General features: G+C 54.5%; 1 protein-coding gene across 4 annotated transcripts in view; it reads left to right on the top strand.

Annotated features, from left to right (window-relative positions):
- Positions 1 to 463: 463 nt before the first annotated feature.
- SMOX (spermine oxidase) overlaps positions 464 to 21,345 on the top strand; it is a 43,265-nt gene continuing 22,383 nt past the window's right edge. For 3 of the 4 annotated variants that reach the window (XM_012455390.2, XM_012455388.2, XM_064382264.1), the window contains exon 1: positions 464 to 613. The gene's annotated coding sequence lies outside the window, so the exon portion shown is untranslated. Of the gene's footprint in view, positions 614 to 7,156; positions 7,353 to 21,345 lie in introns of those variants that run through there. The other variant, XM_012455389.2, reaches the window with a different exon arrangement.

Genomic DNA, 21,345 nt, shown 5'->3' with positions numbered 1-21,345 from the left:
GAAGAGGCTTCCAGGGGATAGAACAGCTTGGTCAATGACAAGGTCTTTTCTGCTGAGAGGAAACCTCACCTGAAATTCACTTGCCCAGTCCTGAAGCCTTTCCCCAAACGGTTCTCTCTTGGAGGGGAGCATTAAACCCCATTTCTCCAGGGCGACCTCTACCCTCTAGGCTTCTGAACCTCCGCTGCCCCAAGCTCCGCTCCGGGGCCTGTCCCGCGGTGGGTCCCCTGCGGGAGGGGGACCGTGCTAACGAGGGAGGGGGTGCGGGCCCAGATGGGGTCGCGGGGCCCAGGTTTCCGACGCAGGGATCGAGCAGTCTCCGGCTTCAGGGGCCTCTAGCTACCCGGCTCCCAGCGGGGCGGGCCGGGCCGGGGGAGGAGCTCGGCGCGTCCCCGCCCAGAGGCGGAGCGGAGGGCCGGGCCGGAGCGGGGTGGGTAGGGGACGCGAGGCGGAGCGGGGCCCCACACAGGCCGCGGCGGCTGGCTCGGGCCCCTACGGTCCCGGCGGCGGCTGGAGGAGGAAGCCAGGCAGCTGGCGGAGGAGGAGAGACGGAGGAGGCCGAGGTCGGAGCGCCGCTCGCCGCAGACTTACTTCCCCGGCTCAGCAGGGAAAGGTACGAGGCGCCCGCTCTCCGGCCCCGGGCCCCGGTTCTCAGCCTCCCCCCGGCGCAGGCAGGGGCTGCGGCCGCCGCGAGAGGGTGAGGGGCCCGGAGCGGTCCCCGAGGGCTCAGTCGGCCCGGGGTTGGGGCGGCCAGCGCGGTGCTCAGGCGCTCGGGCGGGGGTGCGGGGCGTTCCGGTTGGCTCGCGGGGATCGGTGGGCACCGCGCCCCCCTGACTCCTGCGGGGGAAAGCAGTGGTGTGGGCCAGGGTGGTGGTGATCCTGGCTCCAGGGCTGCGCGGCCCGGGCTGGGCGCCGCGGGTAGAGGGACGGCCGGACCCCCAGACTGCGTGCGGGAGGGGAGCGTCCCGGGCGCCCAGTAGGCGCGCTCCGTGGGCGCAGACAAAGCCGGGCGCGGACGCCCCGCGACGACTCGGGCTGCCAGGAGGTTGGGCACCGGGGAGAGGAGAGGTGGCTCCCGGGTGATGACCCGAACGCCGGGAGAGGCTGGGCTGATTTCTCCCTCTGGGCTCCGGGCGTCTGGGTGGTCCCCTTGGGGTACCCGGGCAAGGAGAGGAGCAGCATTCTCCTAAGGACCAACTAGGGGCTCACGGGTTGCCCCGGGCTTAGCGGGAGCCGGGCTCGCAAAGAGGTCGGGTGTGTTGGAGGACTCACTTTGGGGGAGGGGCTGAGGAAAGCCACTGCCCTGGGGTGGGGGCGAGAGCTCCATTACTGCAGGTGAGGGGCCCGTGGAGCTTGCGCCAGGGGGGCTTGGCCCGATGAGATACGCGAGATGGCTGGCACGTATAGTGAGAGGTGCCCACAGGTTTTTTGCAGAGCCTGCTGTTGGTGGCACATTACGTACCAGTCTGTAGGGGCAACTGGCCGTGATTGGAGCCAGCAGCAGGTGCTTCGGGGTTACAGGGAGCAGTGCAGGCCGAGGTGTCAAGCATCCGAAAGTGTGTGCAGGGAAGGCTCCACATTTGCTTTCGGCCACCCCTGTCCCCTTCCCTCTTGTTAGGGTGAGGAAGCATCCCAATTCCTGCCGCTGGTTCTGCCTTCGCTCGGGCTCCAAGGTCCTCTCCCTGTCCCTGTTTCTGCAGTTACCTCCCCTCTTTCCAGTGTTAGAAGCGGCTCCTTTCCACCGGATCGTCCACAGCATTATAAGAAATATGCTTTGGCACCCTGTCTCCCCCATTTTAGAGCCCCCTTTTTGCTTTAATCCCTCATTCCTTCCAGCTTCGGACCTTCTTCCCTTCACCGCAAAACTTCTCTGGCGAGCCTTCTGCACTTGCTCCTTCAGAGCACAGCTCTTCCGTTCTTTAGCTGGCTTGCCCTGACTTCGGTCCCACCCCTTCACTGAAACGGCCTCAGCCCAGCTCTCCAGTGAGCTCCATGCCTCCACAAGCTGGTCTTCTTCCACCTCTCCTGGTCTCCTTGAACACTCTCCTTCAAGAACCAGTGTCCTCCCTTGGCTTCTCCTGGTTTTCTTCCCTCCTTGGCCGCCTTTTTTCTTATACTTCTTTTCAGACAACCCCTTCACTCAGCTCCAAATGTTGGAGGGCCCCCGGGCTCTGTCCGTGGCCCCTTTCTCTCCCCTGTCTATTTACAACCCCCTCCCCGTTTCATTCTTTCTTATGATTTTAAAAATCAAGCATCAATTTGCAAACACCCAGATCTTAAATGTACATTGTTCTCACGGTTTTAAAGAGCAAATTTTATCTCCAGCTCCAGCCTCTCTACCTAACCCCCCATCTGATGGTTTATGATGTCCTGGATGACAAAAAAGTTAATGTGGATGAAACAGAACCCTGCCGCCACTCCCCAGGCCTTCCCTTCTCAGTGAATGGCCCATCATCTACTCACCTTTTTTTTTTTTGATATGGAGTTTCGCTCTTGTCACCCAGGCTGGAGTGCAATGGCGCGATTTCCTCTCACTATAACCTCTGCCTCCTGAGTTCAAGTTCTGCCTCAGCCTTCCGAGTAGCTGGGATTACAGGTAACCGCCACTATGCCCGGCTAATTTTTGTATTTTTAGTAGAGATGAGGTTTCACCATGTTGCCCAGACTGGTCTCAAACTCTTGACCTCAGGTAATCCACCTGAGGCCTCTCAAAGTGTTGGGATTACAGGCGTGAGCAACTGCACCCAGCCCATCTACTCACTTTTTAAGATGGGAAACAAGGGGCACAACTCCACCAAGAGCAAGTCCTTTTGGTTCTTTTCACAAAATTGATCTCAGGCCTGCTCTCTGTGCTCTGACTCCACTGTTACGGCCCCAGGCTACCTGTCTGAAGCCAAGCCAAGCCACCTAACCCTCTCCCCAGGTCTGCACTTGCCCTCCTCTGATCTATTTTAGCAGAACAGCAAGAATGATATAGAAACTTTTGATGCAACCACCTTATTTCTCTAAAATTCTTTATAGTTCCCTATTACACTTGAATACAATCTCAAAGCTTTCCCCCAGCCTATCAGACCCTTCACATTCTGGCCACTGCTGACCTCCCCAGCCTTATCTTGACCACTGTCCACTTTGCATTCTCCCTGACAGACACATCTGAGTCATTTCTGTTCTTTAGACACACTAAGCTTTTTCCTGCCCCAGGACCTTTGCTTGTGTTATCTTGTCTGCCAGGAGTGTTTTTCCAGTGCCCTTTACTGGCCTGGCTTTGCTCTTTCTTATTTTTAAGGTCTTCACTTAATTATCCATTCCTCAATGTCTTCCCAGTCTTGGGAAGTCCCCCGTAATTCATCACAGCACCTGACTTACTTTCTTTATTATATTTATCACAGTTTGCAACCATTTGTTACAGTTATTTGTGTGCTTGATGTATCTAGCTTCTAAGGGCTGGAGCCCTGACTGAATGGACCGGTGCTGTATCTGGAGCATCGAGCACAGTGCCTAGCACATAGCGGATGCCCAGGAAATCTTTAGCCAGGTGGGCAGATTGGGGCTGGGTTGGGCAGAAAGGTAGGTATTGCAGTGAGCACAGGAGCCCCTTTAAACCTCAAGTGACCTTGAGGATTTTTATTTTCTTTCCACAAAAGCAATTGTGCAGATTGCTGCAAGAATCTAAGGGCGCTAATGGGATGTGAAAAAGGGAAGGGGAGAAGGTACGGGTGGTTGGAGGGCAGGCCTGTATGCTGAGGGCAGCTGGTGGGCTGTGAGCCTGTGTTTGTCACTGTGGTTGGGATGAATGATTTCCTTTGCTTTCTTTGGTAGAAATCCAGGCTGGGTCAGCAGAGGGATATGTGTGCATGTTGGGTGGGAGGGAGATTCTCTAGCTCAGGAGATGTGGGCAGTCTGGGCAACCAGGGATTGATTTCAGCCCACTGTCTTGGGTGACTGCTGGGTGCCCAGCCCTGGTGGGGGGGGTCTCTCTTTAGACCCCTGCCTTTCTACCCACAGCTCTTCTGTTTGCACAGAGGAGCCAGTTGAGCATTGAATTGTGTGGCTGGATAAAAGACTGAGAGCCAGGGGACCAGAGATCTGGGAGGAAGTGGAGCTGGGCCCTGGACAGGGGGACCGGGGCGGACCGAGGTAACACCATGGGGTGGATGCTAGAGCTAGAGGCAGTGGTCCAGATCTGGGATCAGGCTGGCATGCATAGGAAAGAACTTGAGCTGGGAAAGGAGGGGATGAGGAGGGCATCCTGGGTGGGAGGAATCAAGCAGAGGCCAAGTGGCAGGGCAGGGCCCTGGCATACTCACTGGATGCCCCACATTGTTCTAAGGAGTTGGCAAATGTTAACTCCTTTAATCCTCTTAACGGCTCTATAAAGTAGGTCTTATACCCATTTTACAGATGGGAAGACTAAGGCACAGTCATACAACTAAATAATGACAGAGTGAGGATTCAATTCAGCAGCTTGACTCCGGAATCCATGCTTGAAACTACTCCACTCTGTCACTTCTCTCATGCTTCTCAGTTATGTGTCAGCTGAGGGATTCCTAACAAGAGGCTTTTCCTGCCTCCCAGAGTTGCCTGACCTGGAGGCTGCGGAGGTGAGAAAGAAGTTGCACCCTTGGCCGGGCACAGTGGCTCACGCCTGTAATCCCAGCACTTTGGGAGGTCGAGGTGGGTGGATCACGAGGTCAGGAGTTTGAGACCATCCTGACCAACATGGTGAAACCCCGTCTCTACTAAAAATACAAAAATTAGCTGTGTGTAGTGGTGCATGCCTGTAATCCCAGCTATTCAGGAGGCTGAAGCAGGAGAATCGCTTGAACTCGGGAGGCGGAGGTTGCAGTAAGCCCAGATCGCACCACTGCATTCCAGCTTGGGTAACAGAGCAAGACTCCATCTGAAAAAAGAAAAAAAAAAAAAAAAGTGACACCCTTTAAGGTAGCAGTGGTCCTCGCTTGGAGTGGGTGAGCGAGTTTTTCTGCTTCATGCCCCACTTTTTCTTCCAGGAGGGGCTCCGGACCCAGGCCAATGGGTTGGGCATCATGTACACTGTGATTTTGGGGTGCTGGGAAGGTCTACTGCTTCTGGTTCAGCTACCGCTCTCTGCCTGAGATGCCATCGTTAGAATGTCACTCTTCTGGGTTTAGTATTGCTCTTGTCATCTGCCTGTAAAATGGGATTAGAGGGACTTTTTTTCTTTGCTCCCTGAAGGTCACATGCTTGAGTGCCTTCTCCTTGTAGACTCTGTGAGAGGAGGAAAGACTTCCCGGGGGATGCCAGGCTGAGGAACTGGGCCAGGAAGGAGGGAGGAGGGTGTGACAGCTCTGCCCTGCCAGGCTTTCCTGTTTGGCATAAGGATGACTCCAAGCAGGTGACCTGTCCTAGGGACCTGGTGGGCTGGCTGAGGAAGGGTTTGCTGACCACACAGGAATGGGGCCCGTTTTTGCCAAATTCTGAGCCCCAGAGTTGAGGGGATCTGCCCATCTATCTGGACAGATCCTGCCAGCCTCCTAGGAAGAGAGGGAGGCAGGGTTAGTGGAAGGTGAGGCACAGGGAAAACATTGCTGTTGGAAGCTCACCAGCCTTCAGGGTTGTCAGGAAGGGCTCCGTTCTCTGGCAGGGGAGCGTGGAGGAGGCCTGTCCACGGTGCCCAGGTCCTTGGCTGCTGAGCTGAAGTGAAGGCTTTGGCTGAGCCTGAAGCGGGCAGGCTAGAGCTGGGGTGGAATTCCTGACAAGTAGACACTGGGCCTTGTTAGCTGTAGTCAGCACCTGGCATCTCCTGTGCCCAGCCTGGTGTTCAGAGCCTTTGCGAACACAGGACATGGTTCCTGCTCTCCAGGAAATAAACGTGAACCATGCCAGGTGTGATATAATGAGGTCCTCCTCCCAAAGGAGGTGGTGCTTTGGGAGGGTTCTGAAGTCTTGGGTGGCTTTGGCCAACAGAGGAGGGGATGGCATTTCTAAGGTGGAGGCGGAGAAGTGGGTTGAAGCCAGGCCTGGAGTGGGTTGAAGCCAGGTTGGGAAAGGTCCTGGCTGCCAAGATGCTGAGTCTGGCCTTGATTCAGTAGGCCCTGGGGAGCCTTGGAAGGTTATAGGGCACGGGGGCAGTGACTTGATTAGAGCAGTCATCTATAAAAGTGCTTTTCAAACTCTAACGCACATAGATCACCTGGGCAGCTTGTTAAAATGCAGGTCTGTCCTGTCTGATTCAGCAGGTCTGGGCTGAGGCCTGTGACTTTGCATTTCTTTCTTTCTTTCTTTTTTTTTTTTTGAGATGGTATCTTGCTCTGTTGTCCAAGCTGGAGTGTAGTGGCATGATCTCAGCTCACTGTAATCTTTACCTCCCTGGTTCAAGCAATTCTCCTGCCTCAGCCTTTTGAGTAGCTGGGATTACAGGTGCCCGCCACCATCTTTAGTAGAGACAAGGTTTCACCATGTTGGTCAGACTGGTCTTGGACTCCTGGCTTCAAGTGATCCACCTGCCTTAGCCTCCCAAAGTGCTGGGATTGCAGGTGTGAGCCACCGTACCCAGCCTGAGACTGCACTTCTAGTATTTCTACCTTGGCAGTGCAATGCTGCTGCTCCATGAACCACGCTTTGTATAGCAAGGATTTAGACTGGGGTCTTGAGACATCAGTGGATTTCAGGCGGGACCTGGAGCAGGTAAAGGGAACCACCTTGGCTCCTGTGGCTCCAGTGTTGCGGGATGTGTAGGGAGCTGCCGATGTAGGGGTTGGGGGGTGGTGTAGGTGGGCTGGGGGCAGGACAGAGGGGACTATAGAAGATGTGAGCTGCAGGGGCCACTCTGCTGGGATGTGGGGCTGTGTGAGGGCCTCTGGGTGCTTAGGTCATAGGCCAGGAACATAGATCTGATTTCTAGGACCTCTGACTGTAAGGAGCTCCCAAGACCATGACGGGGTATCTTGGGTGACTGTATCCCAGGGCAGGGTGACATGCAGACAGCATGGAGGGCACCTTATCTCTGCCCACAGCTGAGGCCAGCACTGTGGGTAACCAATCTGGGGTTAGCACCCTTCCTCCAGCCAGGGCGGGGCTGAGAGATTGGGGAAACAGCTGATCCAGCCCTCTAGCTCCAGCTGTGGCGTGTCCTCATAAAAGGCCGCAGTCTCCCCAGCTGCCTGGCTATCACCCCAGTGTGTGCGGTGTCCCTCACCCCAGTGTGTGCGGTGTCCCTCACCCTGGCCCGAGTCCTCGTTGCTGCTGCTGATGGTTACGTGAGCTGCCATCGGGGTCTATCCCAGTCTGTCCACCTCCCTGGTATATGTGGGAGTTGGGGGGCAGGGCGCCTGGATGCTTCTCTCTGCTCTGCCCTGGCTGGGCCACTACAGGCAAGTGTCTGTTCCCCTCTGAGATGTCTGTCTCCTCATCTGTGAACTGAGGAGTTCAGGTCCCTGCTGGGGGGTTATCACAGGGTGTGTTGGGTGGGGCATTGTACCTTCCCAGAATGGCAGATTAACACATTTTAGTTTAATATTAAATTTAAACAATAAATTAAATAAATAAATAAATTAAAACAATATTAAAACTTACATGTTAATGATGGGGTCAAATTAGCAATTTGCTTGGAAAAACCATCCAGGTTTCTTTGGGGGCCTCCCAAGGCTCTGCATGGCCTGGGGTTCGTATCTGAGGACAATGGTCAGCTGAGTTCCCCCCAGATGCTGGCAGAGGGGTAGCAGTCACCACACCCAAAGGAAGGTGCAGACGGTAGATGCCAAGGGCAAAGGTTTTGCTGCCCTGGGCAGCGCTAATAGGGGCTGGCAGGGTAGGGGTTGACTGACTCTCAGTCTGAGCTCCCCAAATATCCCACACACCTCCTCAAAGGAGAGCAAGGCCGAGCTAGTCACACCACACTTTGATCCCTGTCCCTGGGCCAGGCCGTCCTGCGGGATGGAAGGGGATAACATTTCTCGAAGACTATTCTGTGCAATCTCAAGGGTTCAGGGGACAAATAAGGGTAGAAACTAGCAAATTCACTCCACCACCCTGTGGGAGATTCAGAATACATTTAAGAGAATTAAAGGCCCTGACAAGCCCTGTAGAAAAGAAACTGTTTAGTGTTTCTCCCCAGACTGATCTGACCATGGAAATCCTTTTTTTAACTGCCAATAATGTCCTACTGACCAGGAAAACACCTGCTGGGAAGAGCTAATGTGGAAAGCTGCTGCTCACTGGAAGGCCACAAACATGGGAGTACAGGTGGACTTCCTGGTAGAGGTGGACTTGCTGGGATGGGCACATTTGGACAGTCAGTAGAAGAAAAGGGCACTGCAGAGAGAGATGCCAGGCTCCTCTCTGAGGCCTCAGTTTCTTCATCTGTAAATCTTTGCCCTCCATGTCTGCCTCCCCACCTTCCTTTGGGTGTAGTGACTGCCACCCCCCTGCCAGTGCCTGGAGGGACCTCTCCTGACCGGGGCCCTCAGATGTGCCCGTCCCACCAAGTCCACCTCTACCAGGAAGCTCTCTGCCATCCTTCCTTTTCTCCCTGGTATTTCTGCGCTGAGAGCCAGCCCTGGGTTCTTGTGGCAATGGCTCTGCCTCACTGGATAAGTGAGGAAGGATCTGGAAGGACCTGTTTGGTGCCTGGGATTTCCGGGTAGCTGGGCCTGGGTCTTCTGTATTCTTTTTCTTTTTTTCTAGTGGAGTCTTGCTCTGTCACCCAGGCTGGAGTGCAGTGGTGTGATCTTGGCTCACTGCAACTTCTACCTCCTGGGTTCAAGCGATTCTTATGTCTTTAGCATCCTGAGTAGCTGGTATTACAGGTGCTCACCACCATGCCTGGCTAATTTTTATATTTTTAGTAGAGGCTGGGTTTCACCATGTTGGCCAAGCTGGTCTTAAACTCCTGACCTTAGATGATCTGCCTGCCTTGGCTTCCCAAAGTGCTAGGATTACAGAAGTGAGCCACCGTGCCCGGCCCATCTTCTGGATTCTGAGAGGGCCTTTTCCTTATACCTCCTGGCCATCTCCTTGCTCTGCAAGTTCTCCCCAGCCTTTCATCTCAGAGGTTAACACAGCAGGGTTATGAACTCTGGACAAGAAGCAAAGCCACTCTGTGCCTCTGTTCCCTCATTTGTACCATGAGGGTCATATTACCTCCGTCCTAGAGGGTGGCTGGGTTGTTGTGATACTCTAATACTGGTTGGCTGCTCTTACTACTGTGATAGACATAGCTGAAGGAGGGACCCTGGGGAGGGGGCCCTTATCATTGTGGACATGAGGGAAGAATGCAAGAGCCAGCAGCATGAGGCTTGGGGTGGGATCCTGGTTAGACCAGCACAGAGCAGTCTGTAGAGAAGAGTGAGGATGCGGGTAGCTAGCAGGACTGGCTTCCTGGAGGAATGGCCAGTGGCGGGGGGAGATCTGGACGGAAAGAGAAGTCACAGATTTGAGTCTGAGAGTCAGAGGATCCTGGTAGGTGCATCTAGGAGACAGGTGGCCTGTGGGCAGTAAGGAGGCATCAGGGACTGCCTTCGTTCATTGGGCCGTGGGGGAGCCACAGAAGGCTTTTGAGCAGGGCAGTGATGTGATCAGAGCACTGTGTTAGTGAGAAATGAGGCAGGATGTGAGTGAAGGTGGGCTGTGGGAGGGGGCGGTGCTGCAGGACCTCCCGCAGAGTGGCTGTGCCCCTTCGTGGACTCGAAGCGTGGGGAAGGGGCAGGCTGCGGACATGACCCTCATTCTCAGACTCTCAGGGCAGTCGGTGAGGCTACCCTGCCTTGCCTCTGCCACACCTCCTTTCCTCTGTGGTGTGAGGCTCTTTGTTTAGCAGCTGAGGTGTGGGAGATGGGGTATGGTATTTTTTTTTTTTGAGATGGAGTTTCACTCTTGTTGCCCAGACTGGAGTGCAATGGTGCGATCTCAGCTCACTGCAACCTCTGCCTCCTAGATTCAAGCAATTCTCCTGCCTCAGTCTCTTGAGTAGCTGAGTTTACAGGCACGCGCCACCACACCCGGCTAATTTTTTGTATGTTTTAATAGAGACGGGGTTTCTCCATGTTGATCAGGCTTGTCTTGAACTCCTGACCCTGTGATCAGCCCGCCTTGGCCTCCCAAAGTGCTGGGATTATGGGCACGAGCCACAGCCCAGCTGGCGTATGGTATTTTAAACAGTACCCAGGAGGAGGAGCTTCGGTGCTGCATGGGGTGACGCTGGCCCTTCGACCTGACCCGGAGGCCCTGGTGGGGCGTGCTCAGTGGATTTTGCTACCCAGCCCCAGCTCCACTCCCTTGTCCTCCTGTGCCCCTTTGTCTTCCTTCCTCAAGCATGCAGGAGCCCAGTGCTCTCTAAATCCCGGGCTGGGAGGTTGGAGGAGGAGGAAAAGCATCTGGGTTCAGGCGGAGCATGGTGACCTAGCTAGGGGACAGTGCAGCACCCCTTAGTCCAGATTCCCTTCTTCTCCACCTACTTCTTGAGGGATGGCATTAAGGAAGATGTGACTTAAAGCCAGAAGAACAAGCACTTGGAAATGAGTTGCAATTTATTAGAAAACAGAAGAAAGAACCTAGCCACCCCTGCCAACTCTGTGCCAGGCCCTGGCAGACACGTGGGTCCTTTCTTCCCCATGCAGTCCCATGGGGCCTGAGTGAGGCATGTTGGGTCTCACTCAGGTTCTGGGACATCTGGCTTGATGCCCTTTCCTCACCCCATGGCTGTCTCAGAGCCTGTCCTCAAACCTTCAGCTATGCTCCCCACCCATAACCAGACCTCCGGGCCAGCCCAGCTCAGCCACCACACCTCTGATCCTGGCGGGTGGTGGTGATACTCCTTGCAGGCTGAGTTGGCTAGATTTTAGGATGACTCAAGCAGGAGACACCCAGGACCACCAAGGGAAACACATTCTTAGGAAATATTTTTAAATGATGCCTTTAAATGTTAAACACACAGGCACCTTTTGCTGTCTCTTATTTTGGAAAATTAAAAAAATCATACACAATGCAAAACCTTGAGAGTTAATCTGAAAAGGTTTGGAGTTTTTTTTTTTTTTATTTTTTTTATTTGAGACTGAGTCTCACACTGTCACCAGGCTGGAGTGCAGTGGCGTGATCTCAGCTCACTGCAACCTCCGCCTCCCAGGTTCAAATGATTTTTCTGCTTCAGCCTCCCGAGTAGCTGGGACTACAGGTTCACGCCACCATGCCCAGCTAATGTTTTTGTATTTTTAGTACAGACGGGGTTTCACCATGTTGGCCAGGGGGTGGTCTCGATCTCTTGACCTCATGATCTGCCTGCCTCGGCCTCCCAAAGTGCTGGGGTTACAGGCATGAGCCACCGGACTTGGCCAGGTTTAGAGTTTTAAAAGTAATTCAAGGAAAGACAATGAACTTGACTTCCTCATTAGATTTTTTTTTTTTTTTGAGAGAGAGTTTCACTCTTGTCGAGCAGGCTGGTATACAATGGCGTGATCTCAGCTCACTGCAACCTCCACCTCCTGGGTTCAAGCGATTCTGCCTCAGCCTCCCGAGTAGCTGGGATTACAGGCATCTGCCACCATGCCCGGCTAACTTTTATATTTTCAGTTGAGATGGGGTTTCACCATGTTGGCCTGGCTGGTCTCAAACTCCTGACCTCAAGTGGTATGCTTGCCTCGGCCTCCCAAAGTGCTGGGATTACAGGCATGAGCCACTGCACTCAGTTTCTTCTTCATTAGATTTTATAAAGAGCAAGGCCTGAATGTTAATATATTACTAAGTAAATTTTAGAGGCAGGCTAATAGCAGGCTGTGGAATGTCTCTGAACCTCAGTTGGCTCCTCTGTAGTAAGGGATATTGATGTGAGGACTGAGATATTCCACACAAAATGCTTGGCACTGCACTCTGTATCTCAGATGCATTCAGCGAAAAAACGATGACAGGATTTTAAGAACGGACCTTTCTTGATGCTTCAAAAGCTCGTGAGTTATTCTCTCTTTGAACTCCACGGAAGGGCCTAAAGAGTATGTTTCTTGTCCAAACTCAGCGTCTCCACTGCGTAGGTGTTTGATGGATTGCATCATGGCCTATGGCCCGTGTGTTCATTCTGAAACAAACCCTGGTGGCTTTTGAGACCCGGTTCCAGCTCTCGCTTGGGTGGGGGACTGTGCTTCGTGGTTGAACTCTATGGAAAGTGCTTTATTGGTTAGTCCTGTGGACTTGTTAGGAGAGCACAGTTAATGTACCCTAAAGTTCCCAGGAGGGGAAAGTCTAGGGCCAGTGACTGAGGACTGTCTAGAGGCCGTTAGGAGTTACCTGCTCTTTGAGTTTTCTTTTGTGCTGGCCAAAGCAATTAGAACTCATCCCTGGCCCTATTTATGGAGGAGACTGAGGGTGAAGGGCTGGGGCCTGGCTAGTTTAGTGCCTGGCAAACCTAATCCAGCTGCATGGGGCAGTGAGACCAGGGTGGCCTGCAGGGACCTCACTAAGCGCCCAGGCCGGAAAGCAGGTAGCTTCCCGGTGGCAGCCCAGGCTTTGGCAGTGAAGCTGGAGTGAGCCGCCGGGCTTTGAGATGACTCCTGCCAGCCCCAAGTGGCTGGCACAATGTGTGCGGTGTCAGGATGTGGGGAGGAGCAAGATGGGGGAATTGCAGAGTGAGGGAAGTCCTTAGGGCTGCCGCATCCCGGGGAGGCTGAGTGGGGGGCCTGAGGTCGAGCAAGGGTTGAGCAGTGTTGCCCTGCCCCTCTCTCCACCCAGGTGGCCTCTGTCATGACTCTGAACCCCTCGGGGCCTGTTTTCTCATCTATAAAATGGGCAGCAGGGAGTTGATGAGTATTCACGGACGCAATGAATGGAAAGTGCCCAGCAAAGGGCCTGGCACAGGAGGGGCAAAACAGATGTTTGCTGTGAGGTTCATCTGGTGACTAGATTTTTCTTTGGATGTTTTCCTTTTTTCGTTTTGTGATTATACATGCCATCTTGGCTCTGTGATAAATTATGTTATGTGGACACCATAAGAGAGGTAGTTGTGATGGAAAAGGGTTTGCAGTGGAGGAAGGCCCGTCCACACCTTCTGGGAGGAAGGCTGCCCGGATCCTACCCGGCTCAGACAGCTCTGACACTGGGCTGTCGTGTCTCTTTGTGGGCAGAAAGCACAGGTCCCAGGCTGGGCGGAGTGGGACCCTGTGGCTCAGGAGAAAGGATGGGCTTGTGGGAGACCCCACCCCCTCCCAGGGGCTGGAGCTGAAGCACAGTTGGGCTTTGTGCAGAGTCACGAGGGGCCGCCGAGGGGGAACTGCGCCCGGGCTGAGCTGCTCACAGGCCTCAGTTCTTGTAAGTGGTTTTGAAAGAGTCAGTGGAAAGTGCTGACTGGGCTGTTCTCCTTCACCCTAGAATTGTAAGGCTGAGGATCCTGGCAGGGACAGGGGAGAAACCCCACTGGGAAGCCACCCCCTCAGCTGCCAGCTCACACCTCCCAGGCAGCAAGTGCCCAGGCTGCAGAATGGGTGGATCTCTGTGCCAGGTGGCGCTGGGGACACTGACTCCCGTCGGGCCGTGCCTGCAGGTGATGCCTGATGCAGGGGGCTATGTTTAGGGCTGTGTGTGGCCCTGCGATAGCAGGGGGCTTGGAGAAGCTCTCCCAACCTTGCTGATAGCCTGGAGGAGAGAACCGAGCTTAGGAATCGGAAACCTGGGCTGACCTTTCCCCTGCAGTCCTGCACCGAGGTATTTGGCTTCTGTCATATTCCTGACCCCACCGGCTTGTTGTGAAGGGCAAATATCATGACCAGTGGACACAGTTAAAACTGGTCTGGGTTTGTCCCAGCAGTGTCATGCCTGGTCACCCAGGTCATGCTGACGTGGCCCTTGCCCTCACCCCACATCCTGCCATTCAGCAAGTCCCCAGGAGGTTGATGAAGCACTGCGCCGCCTCTGCTGCAGAGTCGCCTTGGAGGAGGCCTTCCCTGACCTCTCTGTGCAAGCACTTAGTTTCCTGTCTCCCCGCCCTGCTTTTCCCTGACCTGGCAGATCCTTGAGGGGAGGCATCTGGGTGTTGCAGTATTTCCAGTGCCTCGGACAGTGCCTGGCACAGGTAGCCCTCAAGAAACCTTTTTGAATGAATGAAAAATCTGTCCCCTGCTACTCCCCTCCCTGTGTTAGGCCTCACCCAGGAACCCTGTCTGTGCTTTTCACCAGTCTCCTTAGCACTGGCCCCACCCTGGGCCCGGAACATGCCCCTTGCCTGCCCAGTACCCATCCAGACTCCTATTCACAGCGGTGGTCACCTGGTGGCGGGGCCTGTGTGTCTCCAGCGCCTGTGCCTGCCCCACCCCCTTCCTGGTGCCTTAGGTCTTGGGTTGTGTACCTCCTGACAGGTGTGCCTGCTGCCCTTCCCCAGGGTGCCTCGGGGAGCCAAGCTGCATGGCTGACTCGCCCAGGAAGTGCAGGGCGGCACGAGTGGGGCTGGGGCAGGCCCTGAGCGGAGGCGGGAGGTGTGTTCTCTCCACCTGATGTTGGGAGGCTTCCCCACTCCCTACTCCCGACTCTCAACTCCCCGGGGCGTGGTCAGGCGGCTGCCACTCTCCTGAGCCCGAAGGAAGCTCAGGAGAGTGCATGGCGTGGGACCAGGGGATTCCAAGCCTGTCCAGGTGAGTTCGGGAGAGAGGGAAAAGGGGCAGCGATGGAATCTTGGGTTGAGATGATCCTGTTAGCAGCGCCTCTGAGTCTCTGCATGTGCAGTTCCCCTGCGTGGAGCTCACATCTCTCTCCTGGAAGTTTCTGCCTCCTCTTCCACCCTCCCGTAGGTGTTCCTTCCCATCCTCTTGAATTCACCATGATCCGTATTTCTGTACCTATGAGTTCCCTGGCTGTGAGCCTCAGGGCCGGGCCCTGTCTCTTTAATCCATTGCTGCGGAATCCCCAGGGGCTGATGCAGGGCCAGGAAAGGCTGCATCTTGGGGGAGACAAAACGTACAAATATAGGTCTCTCTAAGGACTTCTGACGAGGAGCCTGGACCCAGCAGAGAGAACAGATGTGATGGTCATTCCCGTTTTGCAGATGAGGAAACAGAGTCCTTCCAAGATCACCCACAGCTAGACCCCATCCCAGCTTCCTGGCTCCTGTCCTCTAAGGGAGGAGCCCCAGTGCAGAGGTTGGACCTGAGAGGGTGTTGGAGATGCAGAGAGAAAGACGAGGAGGGTGCAGCTGTGTGTGGCGGTATGTGAGCAAGGTTGGGCAGTGACATCTGGGTGGCCTGAGGTGCTTTATTTTGTTTTATTTTTGAGACAGAGTTTCAGTCTTGTTGCCCAGGCTGGAGTGCAATGGTGTGATCTCAGCTCCCTGCAACCTCCACCTTCTGGGTTTAAGCAATTCTCCTGCCTCAGCCTCCCGAGTAGCTGAGATTACAGGTGTGCACCACCATGCCTGGCTAATTTTGTATTTTTAGTAGAGATGGGGTTTCTCCATGTTGGTCAGGCTGGTCTCAAACTCCTGACCTCAGGTGATCCGCCCGCCTCAGCCTCCCCATGTGCTGGGATTACAGGTGTGAGCCACCGTGTCTGGCTGCCTGAGGTGCTTTATATTCCTGGAGTGCAGAGGGCTTTGGGAGCTGTGCAGCAGTGGGGTGGAGGGAGACTCAAGCCTAAGCCCAGAGTGCAGGGACCTTGGGCACTGCTTGGCCTTGAGGCTCTCTCTGCCTCCTCCTCTCCTGCACTGTCAGACCCCGGTGGCTCTGGGCTGGCCGGGAGCCTGCAATTGAGCGTTGGCTGTACATTAGCATCATGTAGGTCCCTAAAAAAAAAAAGTCTGTGCTTGGGCCCCACTCCAGAGAGTCTAATTTAGATGACCTGGTGTAGGAGGGGTCATTTGTAAAAATCTCCAGGTGAGTCTAATGTACTGGTTGGGGAGAAGTTCCTGTCTCTTGGGCCTTGTAAGCTGTAGGGCCTGGGCCGGGCTCCCTGCCCACTTCACCCTAGCTCTGCATTTCAGAACAGAGGGATCTGAGGCCCTGAGTGGGATTGGGTGGGGAGTGTTTACCTGGCAGCCTCCACTTTGGGGAGTCTCTGGGGAGAGAGAGATGCTGACTCTTAGTTACCTATTGCTGGCTAACCAAAGACCCCAAAACTGGTAGCTTAAAATGGCAGTAAACATTTATTATGCTCACCGTTTCTGTAGGTTGGGAATTTGGGAGCAGTTTTGTTGGGTGGTTCTGGCTCGGGGTCTGTCATGAGGTTGCAGTCACAGTGTCAGCCAGTGCTGCAGTCATCTGAATGGGTCAGGAGGATCTGCTTCCGAGATGGCGTGCTCACATGCTTGGCAGGACGGTTTGGCTGCTGATGGGAGGGCTCCGTTCCCTGCCCTGTGGGCTTCCCCAGGGTGGCTTGAGTGTCCTCCCACATGGTGACTGGCTTCTCCCAGAGTAAACTGCCCAAGGGAGCCAGGTGGAAGCCACGGTGTCTTTTATGTCTGGTTTCAGAAGTAACATTCCATCATTTCTGCAATAGCCTGTTAGCTGCAGTGGTCAGCTTGCGAGAGAACTGTAGCGAGGCAGGAATCCCAGGAGGCGGGCATCACTGAGGGGCGTCTTAGAGGCTGGTGGCCACGCAGATTGTCCTGATGTTGCACCTGCAGCCTCACAGTCCTAGCCTGGGAGCTCCAAGCACCCCTACCAAGTAGGATAGTGGGGTGACCCTTCTATCCTGATCCCCTGTCCTTTCTGTTGTCAGTCCATAAGTGTCTCCGTGGGGTAGGGTGGCTGTCTGAGGCCTGGTGGCCCTGCTGTGGAATCATTCTGCAGGGGGCTCTGTGACCTCTCTACTGGCTGGGCTTCCTTCATCCCCATCCCTGCCTGTCACCTGGCTCAGCCCTCCTTGCGGTGACTCCCACTGGTGTGCAGAGTGGGGCCTGTAGGGAAACATAAGGATTGTTGCTGCCACACAGCTGGCTCTGGGATAAGCCCTCTGCATGCATTGTCACACACCCCTGTGTGGCAGCACACTTTATCCCCATTTTACTGATGAGAAAACTGAGGCTTAGATCACTTATCTAATAAGTAGTGGGGATTCAAATGACTGGTATTCAGACCCCAGGACCTGTGTGAAAACTGTGGTACTATAACGTGTTCCCAAAGGATAGGACTATTTATTAAGTTGGGTCATCAAATGAAACATAAGGAAATATGCTTTCATGATTTTTGTGTGTGTGTAAGAGAAGTGTCTCTTCCTGGGGTTTCTCAAGGGCTGTGGTGACTTGGGTGTCTCAAAACAGGGCTGAGGCCGGGCAGGGTGGCTCATGCCTGTAATCCCAGCACTTTGGGAGGCTAAAGCAGGTGGATTTCCTGAGCTCAGGAGTTTGAGACCAGCCCGGCCATCATAGTGAAACCTTGTCTCTATGAAAAATACAAAAAATTATCTGGGTGTGGTGGTGGGCGCCTGTAATTCTGGCCACTCAGGAGGCTGAGGCAGGAGAACAGCTTGAACTCAGGAGGCGGAGGTTGCAGTGAGCCAAGATCATGCCACTGCACTCCAGCCTCGGAGACAGTGCAAGACTCCATCTCAGAACAAAAACAAAACAGGGCTGATCCCTTGGTCTTGAGGCTGGTGTTCCCTTTGGGTTTCAGCTGTGTCAGGAGACTTTTTTTTTCTTTTTTGAGATGGAGTTTCCCTCTTGTTGCCCAGGCCAGAGTGCAATGGCACCATCTCAGCTCACCACAAGCTCTGCCTCCCGGGTTCAAGCAATTCTCCTGCTTCAGCCTCCTGAGTAGCAGGGATTACAGGCATGCACCACCAGGCCCAGCTAATTTTGTATTTTTAGTACAGACGGAGTTTCTCCATGTTGGTCAGGCTGGTCTTGAACTCCCAACCTCAGGTGATCCGCCCGCCTCAGCCTCCCAAAGTGCTGGCATTACAGGTGTGAGCTACCATGCCAGACCTAGGAGACTTTTTTTCTAAGGAAGCAAGCAGCTGTGAGCACCATCTCCTGTTGGCCCTCCCCTGCCAGTGACCTGGTCTGCTGTTAGCAGTCTTGCACCAGCGTCATCACCAGGGCAGTGACTGGCTCTGTGGTTTCTTTTTTTTTTTCTTTAGAGACAAGGTCCCCCATTCTGTAGTACAGTGGCACGATCATAGCTCATTGCAGCCTTAAACAACTGGGCTCAGGTGATCCTCCCACCTCAGTCCTGGAGTAGCTGGGACTACAGGTGTGCACCACCATGCCCTGGCTAACTTTTAAATTTTTATTTTTGTAGAGACAGGGTCTTGCTATGTTGCCCAGGCTGGTCTCAACCTCCTGACCCTCAAGCAATTCTCCCGTCTCAGCTTCCTAAAGCATTGGAATTACAGGCATGAGCCACCATGCTAGGCCTGGTTTTTCTTACACCTTTGTCCTTGATGACTTCCTGGAGGGGAATTCAGAGTTGGGGTGTCAGGTCCTGGCCAGAGGGAGGGAATTCAGACTATGGGGTTGTCTCCTGAGAGCCATTAAATGGAGCTGCAGTAGACTTTGCTGGGGACACAGGAGGCTGGTGAATAGGGTCGGGAGTCAGGGCTGGCCTCTCTCAGGGTAGGGGTGATTGTCCTCATTTGACAAATGGGGAAAATGAGGTTCAAGTGCCAACAGTCTCTCCCAAGGCCACACTGGTAGTGGCAGAGGCTGCTGCCTGGGCACTTTCATCTTCTCTAGGAGCATCCTGGAGTGGCATAGTCCTCCTGGCAGATCTCCAATTGCTGAGCGGGCATGGAGCTTGCCTACCTCTGGAAGGTCTGGGACCTGAGGGGAAGAATGGAGGTTCTGCCTGCTGAGAGGTAACTGTCTGCCAAGAAGCCAGGGACATCTGCAGATGGACATACACAAAGATGGGAAGCAGGGTGTGGGTGTGAGGAGCCTGGAGGTGGAAGCTGAGCTGGTGGGGCTGGTCCAGAGCTTGGAAGGTTCATAGGTGTTCAGAGCAATTGTGCCCAGCACCTGATCTAATCTATTGTCACAGTGTGATCCATTCGCTAATTTTTGCTGAAGGTGGGACCTATAGGGTAGGGCTCGGGATAAAGCTGCAGGGGTGTGGCATGAGGGAGGGACTGTAGTATTAGGCTCTGTTCTGGCCCATCTCTACCTGTTTCTCTCGCTGACTGACAGTGTCATCAAGGCCCCCAGTGAGCTTTCCGCCCATCAGAAAGACCCTGCCCTTTCTCTGGCTTCCTTTATTTGAGACAAGGTCTTGCTCTGTCTCCCAGGCTAGAGTGCAGTGGTGTGATCATGGCTCACTGTAGCCTTGACTTCCTAGACTCAAGCGATCCTCCTGCCTTGGCCTCCCAAAGTGCTGGGATTACAGGTGTGAGTCACTATGCCTGCCCAGCCTCTCTGGCTTCTTTCTGAGCTTTCTTTCCCTCCTCCACCCCCAATTAGGCTTCTAGTTGAGTAGTCTCCTGGGTCTGCCCCTACAGGGTGCTATAAAATCACCTTATGCCTCCCAGGCAAAAGGGTCTTGAAACAATGAACCTGGGTGTTGTGCAGGTGTATCCTGCCTCGCAGGGCACCAAGGGAAACAGAGACGGCCCCAGAGTGCTCACCTCTCCCGGGGGTGGGCCTCCCACTCCAGGCTCCAGTGTCTTTGGGGGCTGGGTCTCTGGCTGTGTCCCTCCATGCACTGAGTCAGTGGCTGCCTCTCCTCGCAACACATGCCTGCCAAGGGCCCCTTCTTCTCACATGAAATCGGCTTACAAAGCCTTTTTAAAGTTGTGCTTTTAGGGACTTTATGATTTTGGGGAAGAAATGTGGGTAGCATTGACAGTGTGCTTGGAGAGAAGTCTGGGTGCCAGGCAGGGTGATGGGGCCCTTCCCTGTTTTTGGCCTGTGAGGGCCAGAGGACATTGCTGGGGGTGGGGGCCCTGCTGAAAGAGGCCTCCACAGCTTTTCCCTTTCATGAGCTTGGAGCTGGCTAATGGCCACCCCTGCTGCTGCCCACTTCCCCTCAACACTGGGGAGAATGGCCAGGCTGAGTCAGAGTTGAGGGGCTCAGGCCGAGTCAGTATTGGGTTGGGGTCAGTCAGATACAGATGTGGGGTGCCTGCATGATGTCAAGGTCAAGGTCCAGTCTGATATTAGGGTTGGGGCCAAGGTGAAGGCTGGGTTCTGAGCTCAGATGAAGATCGGGGTTTTTCTATAAGTGAGACAGAACTCTGGGCCCTAGGAAAGGTGACTTCTGTCCTCGTCTTTTTGGGGATCTTCTTCCCTCTCTTGCCTTCGTAGTGGCCACATCTTTTATCTGTGCTAATTTAATCTTCCTACAAGGCAGCTGTACCTATCCCTTTTGCAGATGGGAAAGCTTGAAGACCAAAGGAAGCCTTTAAATGTCAGATAGGGCTTAGACAAGTGTGCCCGGTGGTAGGGTACAGAGGCTGCATTCTTGGAGTGAGTTCAGACGTGTTGGCTAAGTGAGGCCTGGAGAAGGGAAGACACTGGCCCAGCGGTCACCTGGCAAGGTAGAAACTGAGCTGGACCTGAACCCAGGTCTCTGGGCTCCAGGGCCTGTGTTCTCTCCCTCCCCTTCTGTCTCCTGGGCTCATGGGCTGCCCCTGCTCTGTTCCCCACACCTGCTCCCCCTTCTCTCTCTGTGGCGTGGCCCAGTCTGGCTCAGTGCAGTCCTTTTACTTCCTGGCTGGCCTGAGTGAGGAGGCTGGGGAGGGTCTGGCTGGGAGGAGTCGGGGCCCAGCCCCTCCCTGGTTGAGGGGTGGGAGGGGCCTCACCGCAGACACAGAGCCCCTTTGTCTGGGCGGTTGTGCAAAGCAGCTGGTCTGGGATTTCTGGGCGTTTTTACATTTGAAGAATAATTGCATTGTCTGGGGGCCTCAAGAATCCAAATCCCTCGCCACACTTCCACGCAGTCCAAAGATGTGCCCCTGGAGCAGCTCCCCAGCCTCCCTCCCACTCCTTCTCCCCCTGTTAGAAGCCTGAGCAAGAGGAGGCGGGGAGGCCTCTGGGGAAACTGAGGTGGGGCTGCTGCCCTCAGGGAATAGAAGTGTCCATTGGGAAGAGAAGCTTAAAGTCCCCAAGGTTGGTTGGAGGGGGTGCAAGTGAGCTGTCTCCTGCTGCCGAGGGCACCACAGCCCGGGACAGGTCTCATGAGCAGATGTAGGGCTTGGAGGAGCGGGGAGACTGCTGGTGGAAGGGCTGGGCCTATTTTGGGGCACTTCAGCTGGTGGAGTCCTGGGCCCCAGGGGGAGCCAGGGAGTGAGCCAGGTGAGCCAATTTCCTGGGAGCTTCACTTTTCTCTGGGAAATAGATTAGGAAATTCATCCTAGGGTGACCTTGAGAAAAAGACAAGGCTCAGGCACACTTGGGAATAGGCTGTGTTCAGAGGGAGCCAGAGATAAGTAGGAGTTTTCTCTCTCTCTCTCTCTCTTTTTTTGAGATGG

The sequence above is a fragment of the Aotus nancymaae genome, unplaced genomic scaffold (genome assembly GCF_030222135.1).
Source record: "Aotus nancymaae isolate 86718 unplaced genomic scaffold, 86718_ANA_hifiasm-v0.15.2.pri h1tg000029l, whole genome shotgun sequence".
NCBI lineage: Eukaryota > Metazoa > Chordata > Mammalia > Primates > Aotidae > Aotus > Aotus nancymaae.
Note: the sequence above shows the minus strand (reverse complement) of the source record. Positions and strands in the feature narration are given on the sequence as shown.